This window comes from Gorilla gorilla, chromosome 7 (assembly GCF_029281585.2).
Source record: "Gorilla gorilla gorilla isolate KB3781 chromosome 7, NHGRI_mGorGor1-v2.1_pri, whole genome shotgun sequence".
NCBI lineage: Eukaryota > Metazoa > Chordata > Mammalia > Primates > Hominidae > Gorilla > Gorilla gorilla.
Genome location: NC_073231.2, coordinates 11226561 through 11244076, shown reverse-complemented (window position 1 = coordinate 11244076; position 17516 = coordinate 11226561). Strand labels below are relative to the sequence as shown.

At 45.4% G+C, this 17516-nt stretch overlaps 1 long non-coding RNA gene across 1 annotated transcript; it reads left to right on the top strand.

The window, feature by feature from the left end:
* On the top strand, window positions 1-962 carry LOC134758979 (uncharacterized). The gene is made up of 2 exons (XR_010134849.1): window positions 1-182; window positions 656-962. It is a non-coding gene; the product is annotated as an uncharacterized lncRNA (long non-coding RNA).
* The last annotated feature ends 16554 nt before the right edge of the window (window positions 963-17516 follow it).

Below are 17516 nucleotides of genomic sequence, written 5' to 3'. Positions count from 1 at the left end.
CGGGCGCGGTGGCTCACGCCTGTGACCCCAGCACTTTGGGAGACCGAGGAGGGAGAATCACTTGAGGTCCGGGGTTCGAGACCAGCCTGGCCAATACAGTGAAACCCTGTCTCTACTACAAATACAAAAATTAGCTGGGCATGGTGGTGGGCACCTGTATCCCCGCTACTCAGGAAGCTGAGGTAGGATAATTGCTTCAACTCGGGAGACAGAGGTTGTGGTGAGTCGGGATCCTGTCACTGTACTCCAGCCTGGGTAACAGAGTGAGATTCTGTCTAAAAAAAAAAAAAAAACCAACCAACCAAACAAACAAATGAAAAAACAGAACCTGAAAAGTCTTAATTTGAATGAAGTAATTTGGAGAAATATAATATTGAAAACTACATGCAATTAGTTAAAATGTTCCAGCATGTAAGGAAAAAGTAATCAAGTCATTTGACAAGGAAAAAAGACGACAGAAAATAAAAGGAAAGAGAAGAAAAGAGAAAAGAAAGCAAAGAAAGAGATAGAAGGAAAAACAGAAAGAAAAAGAAGGAAGGAGAAAGAGGGAAGAAAGAAGGGAGCGAGGAAAAGAAAGAAAAAAATATGAAGGAAAGAAAAGCATGAATTTTAGTCTGATCTTTCTGACACTGATTATTCTTTTCTTTTTCTATAGGCATCATCATGATTGGGTATTTGCCAGAACAAAGAAAACAATCACAGAGGACCATAAAAGTCCTTTAAGCTACAGAGTCATAAATCCTGAATAACGAATTCCCCCTGGGCAACCAAGCAACAGAACCACTGACATCCCAGGTCCTGAGAGCTGACCTCTCAGATTAGTAAAACTACACCTCTGCATGGAGCATCCTTAACTTTTCCTGCTGTCCTCTTGAACGGCAACTTTGAAAGTTAAGCTCTTAACAAATTTGAATTCTAAATCTGTTCAACAAAATTAAATCATTCCTGTGTTTTTCTGTGAATCTCTTAAAACCCTTTCCTTTTCCTTCTTGCCAGTGAACAGCCGTGTTACCAACTAAACGAGAAAAGACTCTGAAGGTGGACATGACACAGGAGATTGCCGTGCTGTCCATCTGTCCATCTGTAGCTATAGGGGCCCCTCATCCACCCACCGCCCCAACCAGGGAAGCTTCACAGGGAACTGTTAAGAGAAAACCACCTCCTTCGCCATTCTTGTTTACACAGCATTTTTAAATGAGGTAGTACTAGGTCTCAGATTCCACATTACCTCACCCTGCAATTTTGGGTGAGCATCTGCATTTTTTTTTTTTTTTTTGAGACGAAGTCTTGCTCTGTCACCAGGCTAGGGTGCAGTGGAATGATCTCAGCTCACTGTAACCTCTGCCTCCTAGGTTCAAGCAATTCTTCTGCCTCAGCCTCCCAAGTAGCTGGGACTACAGGTGTGCACCACCACACCCAGCTAACTTTTGTATTTTTAGTAGAGACGGGGTTTCACCATGTTGGCCAGGATGGTCTTGATCTCTTGACCTTGTGATCCGCCCACCTCAGCCTCCCAAAATGCTGGGATTACAGGCGTGAGCCACCGCGTCTGGCCTTGCATTTCATTTTTTAATGCAAAACCCACGGACTTCAGGCACCCGCTCTTTACAGAAAGTTTGGTGGAAGAAGAGCTGGTTTCTGCAGGGTCCAAATCTTCGCTTTCTCAAGGCCACCTTCTAGTGGCCAGTAAGGGTAGCCTGGGTAATCTGGGCTCCAGGTCTCTTCCCCAGGGCTCCAAGTCAAATCTCTGAATGACTGATTTTCCATTATTTAATTTTCCAAAAAAACAACCGGCTGAATACATTTTTCCCAATGAACTACTGTCCCGCAACTTTAAATTGTGCCTAAGACAAGTCACCAGATTCTTTTAACCTCCAGGGCAAAGAAGGACCAGGGTGAAACAGGGCTGAATGAGGGAGGGGGAAGGGGTGCTGAAGATGGGGAAGGAGGGGAGTAGGGCAGTTCCTGGGATGAAGGTGGAATGGGAGGGGCAGAGGCAGGCACCAGAGCAAGATCAGAGGTGGGAATAGCACGGGGCCCAGGCACGCATGAACCTGCCAAAATGCAGATCGCAAACTTCATTGCAGGACAACCTCACACACCTCTACCTATAAAACTGGGCATTTATATTTATTTATTTATTGGAAATGGAGACTCACTCTGTCACCCAGGCTGGAGTGCAGTGGCATGATCTCAGCTCACTGCAACCTCCGCCTTCCAGGTTCAAGCAATTCTCCTGTTTCAGCCTACCAAGTAGCTGGGATTACAGGTGTGCACCACTGCGCTCAGCTAATTTTTGTGTTTTTAGTAGAGATGGGATTTCACTATGTTGGCCAGGCTGGTCTCGAACCCCTGAACTCAAGTGATCTGCCCACCTCGGCCTCCCAAAGTGCTGGGATTACAGGCGTGAGCCACTGCGCCCGGCCAACACTGAGCATTTTTGATGCACCTGGATTTGAAATATGAAACAGATATTTGTGACAAATCACAGAAACAAAACTGGTATGGTGAAGACACAGAGAAGCTGAGGACTTTGAAAATTCTTACATCCAGCACACCGGTAATTTGATTAGTCCACTTTTAGCAAATTCACCACTTGGCAGAAGATATGCTTCCAGTGGGGAGGGTTGCAGTGAACTGGCTTTCTGTCATTTCTACATTCAGACATACTTACATTTTGTAAAATATATTTGTAAGAATATCTTCCTCCAGTTTTGAACCGGCTTTCACTTCCATTATAGTGTCTTTAGCATAAAAAGGAAGTTCTTGATTTTAACGGAGTAGAACATATCAGACTTTTTACCATCAGTTCATAGTTTTCATGACTTCAGAAAAATTCTTTCCTCAGACAGGCGCAGTGGCTCACTTCTGTGATCCCAACACTTTGGGAGGCCGAGGCAGGTGGAGCACCTGAGGTGAGGAATTCAAGGCCCGTCTGACCAATACAGTAAAACCCCATCTCCGCTAAAAATATAAAATTAGCTGGGCGTGGTGGCTCATGCCTGTAATCCCAGCTACTTGGGAGGCTGAGGCAGGAGAATCGCTTGATTCTGGGAGGCAGAGGTTGCGGTGACCCAAGATTGCACCATTGCACTCCAGCCTGGGCAACAAGAGAGAAATTCTATCTCACCAAAAAAAAAAAAAAAAAAAAAAAAAATTCTTTCCTACTTGAGGTAATCAAGATCGCACACTACTTTACTCAAATTAACTTAAATTTCTGCCTTCACAAACAAATCCTAAATCCATTTGGGCTTATTTTTCTCTGTGATTTTTATTTTCCTTGTATATGTATTCATAATTTTTCTATTATAAAAAATGGATGTTATTGTAATTGAAAATGAAAAATTCCAACAAATCAATTATGTCATAATACTTGTGTAACTCTTCTGAATATTAGTACAAAACAATGTATTTTTGCCTCAAAGGTTTTTTGCATTATTTTTAAGGTTTTGAAAAGTGAGATAGATATTTTTTAATTTGTAGTGTCAGGAAGTAAAACATCACCAGCTTTCCACAAACATGTGTTAAGTGTCTAGTATATCCCAGGAAGTGAACTCCACCGAATGTCAAGGACATGAAGAATTTAAAATATTTTTAAAAATTGCTTTCCTTAAAGAATTCACCTGCTAATGTGAGCTGTCACATTCCAAAGGTAATTACAAATTGTAATATGATACAGAACATACAAAGATAAAGACGTTATCAATGTCTTTCGCAAGCACGGGGAATGTAACTGTCACAAAGTGGGAAAGACCTAGAGGATCAGAGAAGGCGTTCTTTAGCTGACTGGGAGTCAGGCCTGTTGGACAAGGGAAAAGTTGGGATCAGCAAACAGTCCAGGAGCTGAGGCATGAGCAAGAACAGTTTGATGGTGCCTCATTGGAAAGTGTTAGCAAGAGAGCTGATGGCTGAGTTGAGCTAAGATTAAATAATCTGTGCAGCATGACCTGGCACAATTTAACAATGTTGGGCCTTTTCCTGTAGGTGAGAGCTGTTCAAATGCTCTGCAACATGCTTCACCTGCATGGGCAAATGAGAACAAAAGCCCCACTGGTGCCAAAGGGGCTACGTGCTGGATGTTCAAAATACCTTCAAAGCCGCATCTTATCAGGCAAAGGCACGTGTCCCTTCCATTCTATTCCATTCCATTGCATTGCAAGGTAATCATTTTTGAATCCTGAGAGGAAAAACAATGCTCCAGGAAGGTAGACCATGTTTGCCTGTTGCTGTCAAAGCTCCAGCAGACAGCTCCTAACCTTTGGTGGGGGCACAGCCTGGGAGATGAGGAGCCTCAGAAAGCTTTGGGCCCTTGAAGAGGTGACACAGTCAGACATGAAGTTCAGATACATTATGCTATGGCATGAATTGTGTCCCCAGGAAAAGAGACATTCAAGTCCTAACTCCAGCCCCTCAGAGTGTGACTTTATTTGGGAATAGGGTCTTTGCATAGATAATCAACCTGTAATGGAGTCATTTGGGAGGCCCTAATCCAATAGGACTGGTGTCCTTACATAAAGGAGAAATTGGACCCAGAGAGAGGGGCGTACAGAGAGAGGACGACGTGAAGACATACAGGGCCGTGTGACTGGACATGATGCCTCTACAAGCCAAGGAAGGCAGGGATTGCCAGCCATTAACAGAAGCTGGCAGAGGCAAGATGGGATCCTCTCCCAGCATTATGAGATGGAGCATGGCCCAGCCAACACCAGATTTCACACTTGTGACCTCCAGAACAGTGAGGCAATACATTTTTGTGGTTTTGAGCTACCCAGTTTCTCATACTTTGTTACAGCAGCCCGATGACACTAATCCTAGAGGGATCCCTCTAATAGCTGGGTGGAGTACAGATGTGAGGTCCAAAGGCAATTCTGGAGGTGGGGAGCCCATGTGGGAGCCTCTTGTATTGATCCTGGGAGAAACAATGGAAGCCAGACCTAAGATACTAAGAACAGAGAGGAGGACAAAGATTCGAGAAACATTTAGGAGGTAAAAACAGCCAAGGTAAACTTGCTTCGGTGAGTTGCGTGAGGTCAAAGACAAAGACGGCCTCGAAGATCTCCTGCAGTCTGGAAGTCCCATAGGACCAAGAGCAGTTTTCAAGGTGGCGGGAAAAGGTGAAGCCTGCAGTATAGATATGAAGCCCCTGCAGCTCTTAGAGATTCCCGCACATCCAAAATCCCAGGTGTCTGTACTGATCGCCTTTTGCTGCAAGAACAAACATCCCCAAATCTCAGATTCTGGAAGTCACAGACATTCATGTCGCCATTCACAGTTGGCTCTGTGGCCTCTGCAGCCAGCTCTGGACTGGGCTCAGGGCTGCTCCGTGTGTGGCCCTGTCGGGGACACATGCTCAGTGAACAGGGGCTGCCTATGACACGCTCTCCCCATGGGAGCTGAGGGCTCAAGGCTGTGGGCTGAGACACATGCTGTCCTTTCTGGAACAGGCACGCAGCCACTGCTTCCTGCTGGTGGATACAAGGCACACTGTCAGGCCCTGTGTCGGCGGGTCAGGGAGTACAGTTTACCTGCTGAGAGCCACTGCCAAGCCACGGCTGAGGGAAGGCATGTTGGAGCAGTGGATTCGCCGTATCTCTTGTTGTCTGAATTCTCATGCCGTGATATCTGGGGACTTGCCCCCTCAGAGTCAGCCAATTCTTAGAGATAGTAGGCAACTCTCCCAGGAGCACCCCTTTCAAATGCAAACCAACCAATCAAAAGTCCACACCCCCAGTTGCCCTCTTCAGGAGGCTCTCATGCTCTGGTCTCTATCCACCAGCCCTTATCTCCCCCGGGCCAGGTACCAGACGACTAGGGACAGCCTCTGTGCCCCAGAACTGCTGAAACTATTCATACTAGCAAATCCCAAACCTGCTTGCCCTGTCTTCTCATTTCTTCCCATGGAAATCACAAGAAAGGCTCTCGCCCACAGTTCCCTCTCTCTCCATCTACTTCCTAACCCCAGGCTTCCCCATGTGGCCCCCATGCTCTCTGTGCCCCTCCTGGGATCTGTGGGTCCAACAAACTCCCTTTTCAATGGCACCATGTCCTGATCCGTTGGCCTTACTGTATTGCTGATGCTATATTTTAAAGCCAGCAAAACTCTGATTCTATCACAGCATCCTAAAATTTCATATCCTCTTGACACACCAAAAACTCAAATCTAGGGGATGACAGAAGCCTCATTGAACCCAGGTGCCGTATCTGCAGAACGGAAAATTCAGCAGAAGTATCTAGGGCATGCAAAAGGAAAATATATCCTGGGGTCCCCCCACACATCACTAAGCTAAAGGGAAAGGTCCAGCTGGCAACTGCTTAGGACCAACCTGCCTCCCATTCTATTCAGTCACCCCTCTGCTCACTGAGATGAATACATATCTGATTGCCTCCTTTGGAGACACTCATCAGAAATTCAAAAGAACGCAACCATTTGCATTCTTGGAAGCCCTTCCTATGATTTGGAAGCCCCTCCTCGCTTTGTCTTCTCGCCTTTGCTTCAAGTTGTTCTGCCTTTCCAGACCGGACCGATGTTCATCTTGCACATGTCGATTGATGTCTCATGTCTCCCTAGATTGTGTAAAGCCAAACTGTGTTCTGAAGACCTTGGGCACATGTCCTCAAGATCTCCGGAGGCGGTTTCACAGGCACACAACCTCAACTTTGACAAAATAAACTTTCTAAATTAACTGAGACCTGTCTCAGATTTTTGGGGTTCACAGGCCAGATGGAGCACTCCAAACTCACTGCTGTTTCTAGACCAAGGAGCGCAAGGAGGACATTTGAGGCTAAGCAGGGAGCTGATGGATTCCCCATGGTCAAGTCCTGAAAGCTTTGTCTGAAGGTTGTAGAAAGTCTGTGGAGGTGCTTGGACCACGGCTCCCCAGGCAGGTAGGCATTACAAACTGCATCCTGCTCCACTCTTTTCAGTGGGTGTTGCAATTTGACTTGTTTGTTCTTGAAACAAGATAGTGAAAGAACCGGGTGGAGAAGATTTAACTTGTGGTCTCCCCTTGGGGAAAGCTTCCTGGAACAAGACATGAAGGGTTGGGGCTGTTTTGAAGGCAGTGGTTCTCCTCCAGTGCAGAAGCCAGCTTCTCTGGCTCCCTGGGATGGGGCCCAGTTCAGAGATCAGATAAACCATGAGAAATGCAGCAGAGCAGAATGCGGGCAGTTAGAAACATGTCTTTCTCCCTTTGACAGGTTGTGTGGAAAGACTTAGCAGCTGATCGGAGGGAGAAGCCAAGCGAGGAGGTTGTACAAGTGCACAAAGTCTCCAAGGTTTAGAGCCTCAGGAAACACCCATGATTTGAGAAGTACTGAGACCTACTGTCAATGCAGGCAGAAGCTGCAGTCCTGCCCTGGGATGGATGAGTGATTTTCCCCGCAGGCCGCTCAGTCCCACCACAAATATTTGAGAATAGTGGGAAGAACAAAAAGAGACTTAAGTGCCAAGAGACTAATATTTAACAGCTATAAATCAAACTATCACACTGTTGACTAAAACGTGTTCTATCCTCCCACCCTGAACAAATATACTTCCAAGACAACCTGGACCTCCAGGAAAAATGTAGGATCCTTGGACTCCCACAAGTTCCGCACCAGAATCAGACAGCACAAAGAGGGCAGGGCCTTGGCCTGCAGCCCCTCCCTTTTCTCTCCCTACAGCCAAGACCATCCTCAGCCTCCAGGGTCTCATGCACTCCCACACAGGACCTCTTGGCTTGCATCTCTAAGCTGTGTCACAGTCTCACAGCAGCCACCACTTAGGCCTATGACACACCCTGGGAGCATGTCTCACCTTGGGGTTTCAACCCAAGGAAGAAACTTCCAAAGGCCCTAGACGAAGGCTGGGGGCAAGTAATTCTTAGGTCATAGGAACCCAGAGAATGATTAATGAGAAGGGACATAGATCTGGCCAGAGAGAAGACCTCTTAACCCCAGGCCCGAGCAGAACCCCTCTTGCCTGGGTCTCCAGCTGGTACAGAGACGAGGAAGCCCAAAGAAGTTTCCACTTGGCCCCAAAGGTTGGATTCAGAAAGCTTCCCAGGTTAAGAGAGGGAGTCACGGGATAACCCTGATCCAGCTAAGGTGAAAACGGATTCCTGCAGGAGACAGAGATGCCCTCTGCAGACACCCTCCTACTAGTAAATGGGAAAATAGACACTCAGACCGTGTGTGTGTGTGTGTGTGTGTGTGTGTGTGTGTGTGCGCGCGCATGTGTGTGTGTGGGTGTTTGCAGGTGTGCATGTGGGTGCATGTGGATGTATGTGAGTGTATGGGGTGTGCGTGCATGCATGCTTGAGAGTGTGCAGGTGTGCATGTGTATCTGCATGTATATCAGTGTATAAGTGTGCACGTATGCATGTAGGTTTATGTAGGTGTGCATGTATCGACATGTGTGCATGCGCAAGTGTGTGTATGAGTGTGTGCAAGTGTGCATATATTTGTGCAAGTGTGCATCTGCATTTGAGGGTACGAGGGTGCATGTAGGTGTGTGCAGGTGTGCATGTGTGTATATGTGCAGGAGTGAGTGTACAGGGTTGTGTGGATGTAGGTGTGTGTGGGTGTGCATGTGTGTATATGTGCAGGTGCGCATGTGCCGGTGTGAGTGTATGGGGTGTGTGTGTGCATGTAGGTGTGTGCAGGTGCACGTGTGTGTATACGTGCAGGGGCACATGTGCAGGTGTGAGTGTATGGGGTGCATGTGCAGGTAGGTGTGTGCATGTGTGCATGTGTGTATATGTGCAGGTGTGCATGTGCAGGAGTGTATGGGGTGTGTGTGCATGCAGGTGCAGGAAGTGCAGGTGTGCACGTGTGTATATGTGCAGGTGCGCATGTGCAGGAGTGAGTGTGTGGGGTGTGTGTGCATGTAGGTGTGTGCAGGTGCGCATGTGTGTATGTGTGCAGGGGCACATGTGCAGGTATGAGTGTATGTGGCGTGTGTGTGCATGTAGATGTGTGCAGGTATGCATTTGTGTCTATGTGCAGGTGTGCATATGTGTATATGTACAGGGGCGAATGTGCAGGTATGAGTGTATGGGGTGCATGTGCATGTGTATGCAGGTGTGCATGTGTGTATATGTGCAGAGGCACATGTGCAGGTTGAGTGTATGGGGTGCATGTGCATGTAGGTGTGTGCAAGTGTGCATGTGTGTATATGTGCAGGTGTGCATGTGCAGGTGTGTGTATGGGGTGTATGTGCATGTAGGTGTGTGCAGATATGCATGTATGTTCATGTGTGCATGTTCCAGTGTGACTGGGTATGCATGTGTGTGTGTGTGCATATGTGAGTGCACACATACATGTGCGGCTATGGGTGTGTGCATCTGCATATGTATGGTGGGAAGTGGGTTCTCGTGTGTGGGATTTCCCCTCACAGTGACCTGCCCTGGGCCCCTGGTCTCCCCTTGATGAGTTGTCTCTCATCAGCTGTCCTAGAATCTGGCTTTGGGGAACAGATGGACACTTGGTACTAACTTCTGCAGTGAGCTAACTTCTGCAGTGAGCTGACTTCTCACTGCAGAAGTCAGCACCAAGCAGGTTGGTTCTGTGCTGGGCCACGACAGATCACCTTCAAATTTTTTAAATGAGAAGTTGACAGACATTTCCATCCTTCTTCTAGCCCTGGCTGTCTGTGTTCCCTGAGGCCCATTGACCTCTGTGGTCAGGTATGTGGGCAAAGCGTCCAGCCTTGGAGCTAAATATGAGGCCGTTCCCATCTAAACGTGTGGCTGGCCAGCAGAAGGGTAGGAATGGAGCTGCTCAATCGGAAACACTCCCTGTGCAGATAAGATTCATTCTCTGGTGGAGCCAAGATGGCCGAATAGGAACAGCTCTGGTCCACAGCTCCCAGCACAAGCGACGCAGAAGATGGGTGATTTCTGCATTTCCATCTGAGGAATGCAGCTCCTCACCAGCAATGGAACAAAGCTGGATGGAGAATGACTTTGCCGAGTTGAGAGAAGAAGGCTCCAGACGATCAAACTACTCCGAACTACAGGAGGAAATTCAAACCAATGGCAAAGAAGTTAAAAACTGTGAAAAAAAAAATTAGATGAATGGATAACTAGAATAACCAATGTGGAGAAGTCCTTAAAGGAGCTGATGGAGCTGAAAGCCAAGGCTCAAGAACTACGTGAAGAATGCACAAGCCTCAAGAGCAAATGCAATCAACTGGAAGAAAGGGTATCAGTGATGGAAGACTAAATGAATGAAATGAAGCAAGAAGGGAAGTTTAGAGAAAAAAGAATAAAAAGAAATGAACAAAGTCTCCAAGAAATATGGGACTATTTGAAAAGACCAAATCTACGTCTGATTGGTGTACCTGAAAGTGACGGGGAGAATGGAACCAAGTTGGAAAACACTCTGCAGGATATTATGCATGAGAACTTCCCCAATCTAGCAAGGCAGGCCAACATTCAGATTCAGGAAATACAGAGAACGCCACAAAGATACTCCTCGAGAAGAGCAACTCCAAGACACACAATTGTCAGATTCACCAAGGTTGAAATGAAGGAAAAAATGTTAAGGGCAGCCAGAGAGAAAGGTCAGGTTACCCACAAAGGGAAGACCATCAGACTAACAGCGGATCTCTCGGCAGAAACTCTACAAGCCAGAAGAGAGTGGGGGCCAATATTCAACATTCTTAAAGAAAAGAATTTTCAACCCAGAATTTCATATCCAGCCAAACTAAGCTTCATAAGTGAAGGAGAAACAAAATACCTTACAGACAAGCAAATGCTGAGAGATTTTGTCACCATCAGGCCTGCCCTAAAAGAGCTCCTGAAGGAAGCACTAAACATGGAAAGGAACAACCGGTACCAACCACTGCAAAAACATGCCAAAACGTAAAGACCATCAAGGCTAGGAAGAAACTGCATCAACTAACGAGCAAAATAACCAGCTAACATCACAATGACAGGACCATATTCACACTTAACAATATTAACTTTAAATGTAAATGGGCTAAATGCTCCAATTAAAAGACACAGACTGGCAAATTGGATAAAGACTCAAGACCCTTCAGTGTGCTGTATTCAGGAAACCCATCTCACGTGCAGAGACACACATAGGCTCAAAATAAAGGGATGGAGGAAGATCTACCAAGCAAATGGAAAAGAAAAAAAGTCAGGGGTTGCAATCCTAGCCTCTGATAAAACAAACTTTAAACCAACAAAGATCAAAAGAGACAAAGAAGGCCATTACATAATGGTAAAGGGATCAATTCAACAAGAAGAACTAACTGTCCTAAATATATATGCACCCAATACAGGAGCACCCAGATTCATAAAGCAAGTCCTGAGTGACCTACAAAGAGACTTAGACTCCCACACAATAATAATGGGAGACTTTAACACCCCACTGTCAACATTAGACAGATCAACGAGACAGAAAGTTAACAAGGATACCCAGGAATTGAACTCAGCTCTGCACCAAGCGGACCTAATAGACATCTACAGAACTCTCCACCCCAAATCAACAGAATATACATTCTTTTCAGCACCACACCACACCTATTCCAAAATTGACCACATAGTTGGAAGTAAAGCACTCCTCAGCAAATGTAAAAGAACACAAATTATAACAAACTGTCTCTCAGACCACACTGCAATCAAGCTAGAACTCAGGATTAAGAAACTCACTCAAAACCGCTCAACTACATGGAAACTGAACAACCTGCTCTTGAAGGACTACTGGGTACATAACGAAATGAAGGCAGAAATAAAGATGTTCTTTGAAACCAACAAGAACAAAGACACAACATACCAGAATCTCTGGGATGCATTTGAAGCAGTGTGTAGAGGGAAATTTATAGCACTAAATGCCCACAAGAGAAAGCAGGAAAGATCCAAAATTGACACCCTAACATCACAATTAAAAGAACTAGAAAAGTAAGAGCAAACACATTCAAAAGTTAGCAGAAGGCAAGAAATAACTAAAATCAGAGCAGAACTGAAGGAAATAGAGACACAAAAACCCTTCAAAAAATTAATGAATCCAGGAGCTGGTTTTTTGAAAAGATCAACAAAATTGATAGACCACTAGCAAAACTAATAAAGAAGAAAAGAGAGAAGAATCAAATAGATGCAATAAAAAATGATAAAGGGGATATCACCACCGATCCCACAGAAATACAAACTACCATCAGAGAATACTACAAACAACTCTATGCAAATAAACCAGAAAATCTAGAAGAAATGGATAAATTCCTCGACACATACACCCTCCCAAGGCTAAACCAGGAAGAAGTTGAATCTCTGAGTAGACCAATAACAGGCTCTGAAATTGTGGCAATAATCAATAGCTTACCAACCAAAAAAAGTCCAGGACCAGATGGTTTCAAAGCCGAATTCTACCAGAGGTACAAGGAGGAGATGGTACCATTCCTTCTGAAACTATTCCAAACAATAGAAAAAGAGGGAATCCTCCCTAACTCATTTTATGAGGCCAATATCATCCTGATACCAAAGCCTGGCAGAGACACAGCCAAAAAAGAGAATTTTAGACCAATATCCTTGATGAACATTGATGCAAAAATCCTCAATACAATACTGGCAAACCGAATCCAGCAGCACATCAAAATCTTATCCACCATGATCAAGTGGGCTTCATCCCTGGATGCAAGGCTGGTTCAACATATGCAAATCAATAAATGTAATCCAGCATATAAACAGAACCAAAGACAAAAACCACATGATTATCTCAATAGATGCAGAAAAGGCCTTTGACAAAATTCAACAACCTTTCATGCTAAAAACTCTCAATAAATTAGGTATTGATGGGACGTATCTCAAAATAATAAGAGCTATCTCTGACAAACCCACAGCCAATATCATACTGAATGGACAAAAACTGGAAGCATTCCCTTTCAAAACTGGCACAAGACAGGGATGCCCTCTCTCACCACTCCTATTCAACATAGGGTTGGAAGCTCCAGCCAGGGCAATTAGGCAGGAGAAGGAAATAAAGGGCATTCAATTAGGAAAAGAGGAAGTCAAATTGTCCCTGTTTGCAGATGACATGATTGTATATCTAGAAAACCCCATTGTCTCAGCCCAAAATCTCCTTAAGCTGATAAGCAACTTCAGCAAAGTCTCAGGATAGAAAATCCATGTACAAAAATCACAAGCATTCTTATACACCAACAACAGACAAACAGAGAGCCAAATCATGAGTGAACTCCCATTCACAGTTGCTTCAAAGAGAATAAAATACCTAGGAATCCAACTTACAAGGGATGTGAAGGACCTCTTCAAGGAGAACTACAAACCACTGCTCAATGAAATAAAAGAGGATACAAACAAATGGAAGAACATTCCATGCTCATGGGTAGGAAGAATCAATATCGTGAAAATGGCCATACTGCCCAAGGTCATTTATACATTCAATGCCATCCCCATCAAGCTACCAATGACTTTCTTCACAGAATTGGAAAAAACTACTTTAAAGTTCATGTGGAACCAAAAAAGAGCCCGAATCACCAAGTCAATCCTAAGCCAAAAGAACAAAGCTGGAGGCATCACACTACCTGACTTCAAACTATACTACAAGGCTACAGTAACCAAAACAGCATGGTACTGGTACCAAAACAGAGATATAGATCAATGGAACAGAACAGAGCCCTCAGAAATAATGCTGCATATCTACAACCATCTGATCTTTGACAAACCTGACAAAAACAAGCAATGGGGAAATCATTCCCTATTTAATAAATGGTGCTGGGAAAACTGGCTAGCCATATGGAGAAAGCTGAAACTGGATCCCTTCCTTACACCTTATACAAAAATTGATTCAAGATGGATTAAAGACTTACATGTTAGACCTAAAACCATAAAAACCCTAGAAGAAAACCTAGGCAATACCATTCAGGACATAGGCATGGGCAAGGACTTCATGTCTAAAACACCAAAAGCAATGGCAACAGAAGCCAAAATTGACAAATGGGATTTAATTAAACTAAAGAGCTTATGCACAGCAAAAGAAACTACCGTCAGAGTGAACAGGCAACCTAGAGAATGGGAGAAAATTTTCGCAACCTACGCTTCTGACAAAGGGCTAATATCCGGAATCTACAATGAACCCAAACAAATTTACAAGAAAAAAACAAACAACCCCATCAAAAAGTGGGCAAAGGATATGAACAGACACTTCTCAAAAGAAGACATTTATGCAGCCAAAAAACACATGAAAAAATGCTCATCATCACTGGCCATCAGAGAAATGCAAATCAAAACCACAATGAGATACCATCTCACACCAGTCAGAATGGCAATCATTAAAAAGTCAGGAAACAACAGGTGCTGGAGAGGATGTGGAGAAGTAGGAACACTTTTACACTGTTGGTGGGACTGTAAACTAGTTCAACCATTGTGGAAGTCAGTGTGGCGATTCCTCAGGGATCTAGAACTAGAAATACCACTTGACCCAGCCATCCCATTACTGGGTATATACCCAAAGGATTATAAATCATGCTGCTATAAAGACACATGCACACGTTATGTTTATTGCGGCACTATTCACAATAGCAAAGACTTGGAACCAACCCAAATGTTCAACAACGATAGACTGGATTAAGAAAATGTGGCACATATACACCATGGAATACTATGCAGCCATAAAAAATTAAGAGTTCATGTCCTTTGTAGGGACATGGATGAAACTGGAAACCATCATTCTCAGCAAACTATGGCAAGGACAAAAAACCAAACACCACATGTTCTCACTCATAGGTGGGAATTGAACAATGAGAACACATGGACACAGGAAGGGGAACATCACATTCGGGGAGTGTTGTGGGGTGGGGGGAGGGGGGAGAGATAGCATTAGGAGATATACCTAATGTTAAATGACGAGTTAATGGGTGCAGCACACCAACATGGCACATGTATACATATGTAACTAACCTGCACACTGTGCACATGTACCCTAAAACTTAAAGTATAATAAAAAATTTTAAAAAAAAGAATCATTCTCTATAATTAAGTCTCATAACAGGCAACATCTCCAGATCTGTTGTGTAAGCAGCCAGAAGCAGTATAAACAGAGGCTCTTCCAGCGAGCCTCGTGGTCTCAGCAGGGCACATACCTTTTCCTTCTGTTACCCATCAGGAGTCTCTGTTTTTGGCTCCTGGCCTTCCGCGTTCTTCTTGGTCAGGTTGCGCCAGGTAAGACCCGAAACCGGGCAGCGTGGGGGCTGCAGGGTCTCGGACCCAGGGAATGGGGATTAAGCTGTGTTTTGACAACGGCTCAGGGTCTAGAAATAAGTAATAAATCTGAGCATTAGGGAGAAGATCAAAATAATACAGACTCAAGGAAAATGCTTATATATTTTTTTAACTTACTGAGACATCCTCCAGGATCTCTTTAGACTGAGGGTTGCTTCCCTGGAACAAGAACCGACTTACCAGGGAGACAGTGAAAGGAATGAGCCAGGCTTTCAGGACAGCAGATATGGTTAGCGCTAGAAATAGGCCTTGCAGATAACTGCCTCATAGGAGGCACCTGTCCCCAGGGCTCATTTCCCACCTGATTCATTTCTCGGCCTGGAAGAAAGTGCAGGATACAGAAGAGGGCTCAGCCTGCGAGAAAGTGCAGGATACAGAAGAGGGCTCGGCCTAGGAGCCAAAGTACAGTGTGTGGTTCCCAGCTCTGACACTCACTCGCAGTGGGCCTTCCTGCGAGTCACTGAGTTGTCCTCAAATTCAACCCTGTCTCTGTAAAACAGGAATAAAAACCCCACGTGGCACAGAGGGTTTCATTGATGACACCTGAGGCTAGGCTCAGGCAGAGCCTCTTAAAGCACCACAGACATTGGAGGTACTGGCGGTGTTTCTGTTGCTGTTGCTTTCCGGCTTCTGTTTTCTGTATTCTCTGCCTCCTCTTCCACCAAGCCGGCCCACCATGCCGGCCTCCTGAGGCCGTGGATGTAGCTCAGTGGCCTATGGGGTCCCAGTCCCCCGAGTCCTGTCCACTCTTTCTGCCCAGTGCCTCCTGCCCTTCTATGCCCAGGGCAAGTAGGGGCTGTGCTCTGGCTTGTCTTCACACTCATAGAAGGTTGCAGAGATTCCTGTTATGGAATCTCTACCCCATTCTATCTCTTTGGCAGGGACTGGAAGCTGGGGTGCAAGAGGGAGCTAAGAGTCAGCATTTGGGGCAGATAATATGGAATCTGGCATTTTTAGAGTTGAGGCTGTCCTGCAAGCCAAGAACCACTGACAGCGTGGCACAGATTGACACAGACCACAGCGCGGGCTTCATAGGGAATACCATTCTCAGCTGAGGAGCTGAAATATACTTCCCTCCCCACAGGCGATGGCCAATGCCTTCGGAAACCCCTGAGTGCTTCCAGAATGGCGGCCAATGTATATTTTCTTGCACAATACAGCAGATCCCCGTTGGTTCCTGTTACAGTGGAAGAAAGAAATGCAGCCAGGGCCTGTGACGGGCTGAAGATCACCTGAGCACAGGAAACCTGGAGAGCGAAATAGAACGCTCACTTTAGCTCTAAAGATTCTACCGTATTACCTCTTGAAAATAAACAAATGACCAGGTGCTGGATTTAGGAATGGCGATTACGATGCTTATTTGGGAGAGACACGTATCTAGACGCAGAGAAGGAAGGAATACCGTGTGTGCGTGAGGAGTAACCTCAGGTTACTTCTCTCAGTCCCAGAAGCTGGAAGTCTGACATCCGGTTATGGGCAGGGTTGATTTGGTTCCTAGATGGCCGTCTTCTTCCTGTATCTTTGTGTGTTCGTCCCTTTGTGCATATGTGTGTCAGTATCCAAATTTCCTTTTCTTGTAAGGACCCCAGTCCTACTGAATCGGGGCCACCTTAAAGGCCTCATTTTAACTTAATAACCTACGCACAGACCCTATTTCCAAATATGGTTACATTCTGAGGCCCTGGGAGTTAGGACTTCCACATAGGAATTCGGGTGCACACAATTCAGCCCTTCCCACCGGGCTTACCCCTGCATCTGCAGTTAGCTTCCAGGTCCACTAGGGGCTGGCTGCTGCCAAGGCAATGTGAATTGTAGAGCCACGTGCAAGGTGTCCTGAGGCCTAGCTTCATAACTGGCCCCTTCTGCTGCTGTTATTGGTCAAAACAAGTCAAAAGGCCAACTAGATTCCTGAGCTGGGGAAACAGACACCACTGCAGATGGAAAGAGCTGCAGAGTCAGATCACAAAGGGTCTGATTCAGGGGGGGATTCAGGGCCACAATGGTGGCCCGCCTCGCCATCAACCACAAAGAGTATCCAGGTTCCTTCTGCCTTACGTATTTTGTGTGTGTATGAGGGGCTTAACGTAGTTCAGTGTGCCTTGGAAGACCCCGAACACTGCCTTTCAAGCAGAAGATTCTCTGACAAAAATCCGTACGGATCAAGGATGTGCTTCAGAGCCAGATCCCAATTGTTTGATCAAGCACAGCCCAGGAGCTCTGATGCCAGTGAAGTATTAGTTTTAAAATGTCATGTGTGACTAGTCGTTGAGGGGAAAATAAGAATTTCTGGACTTC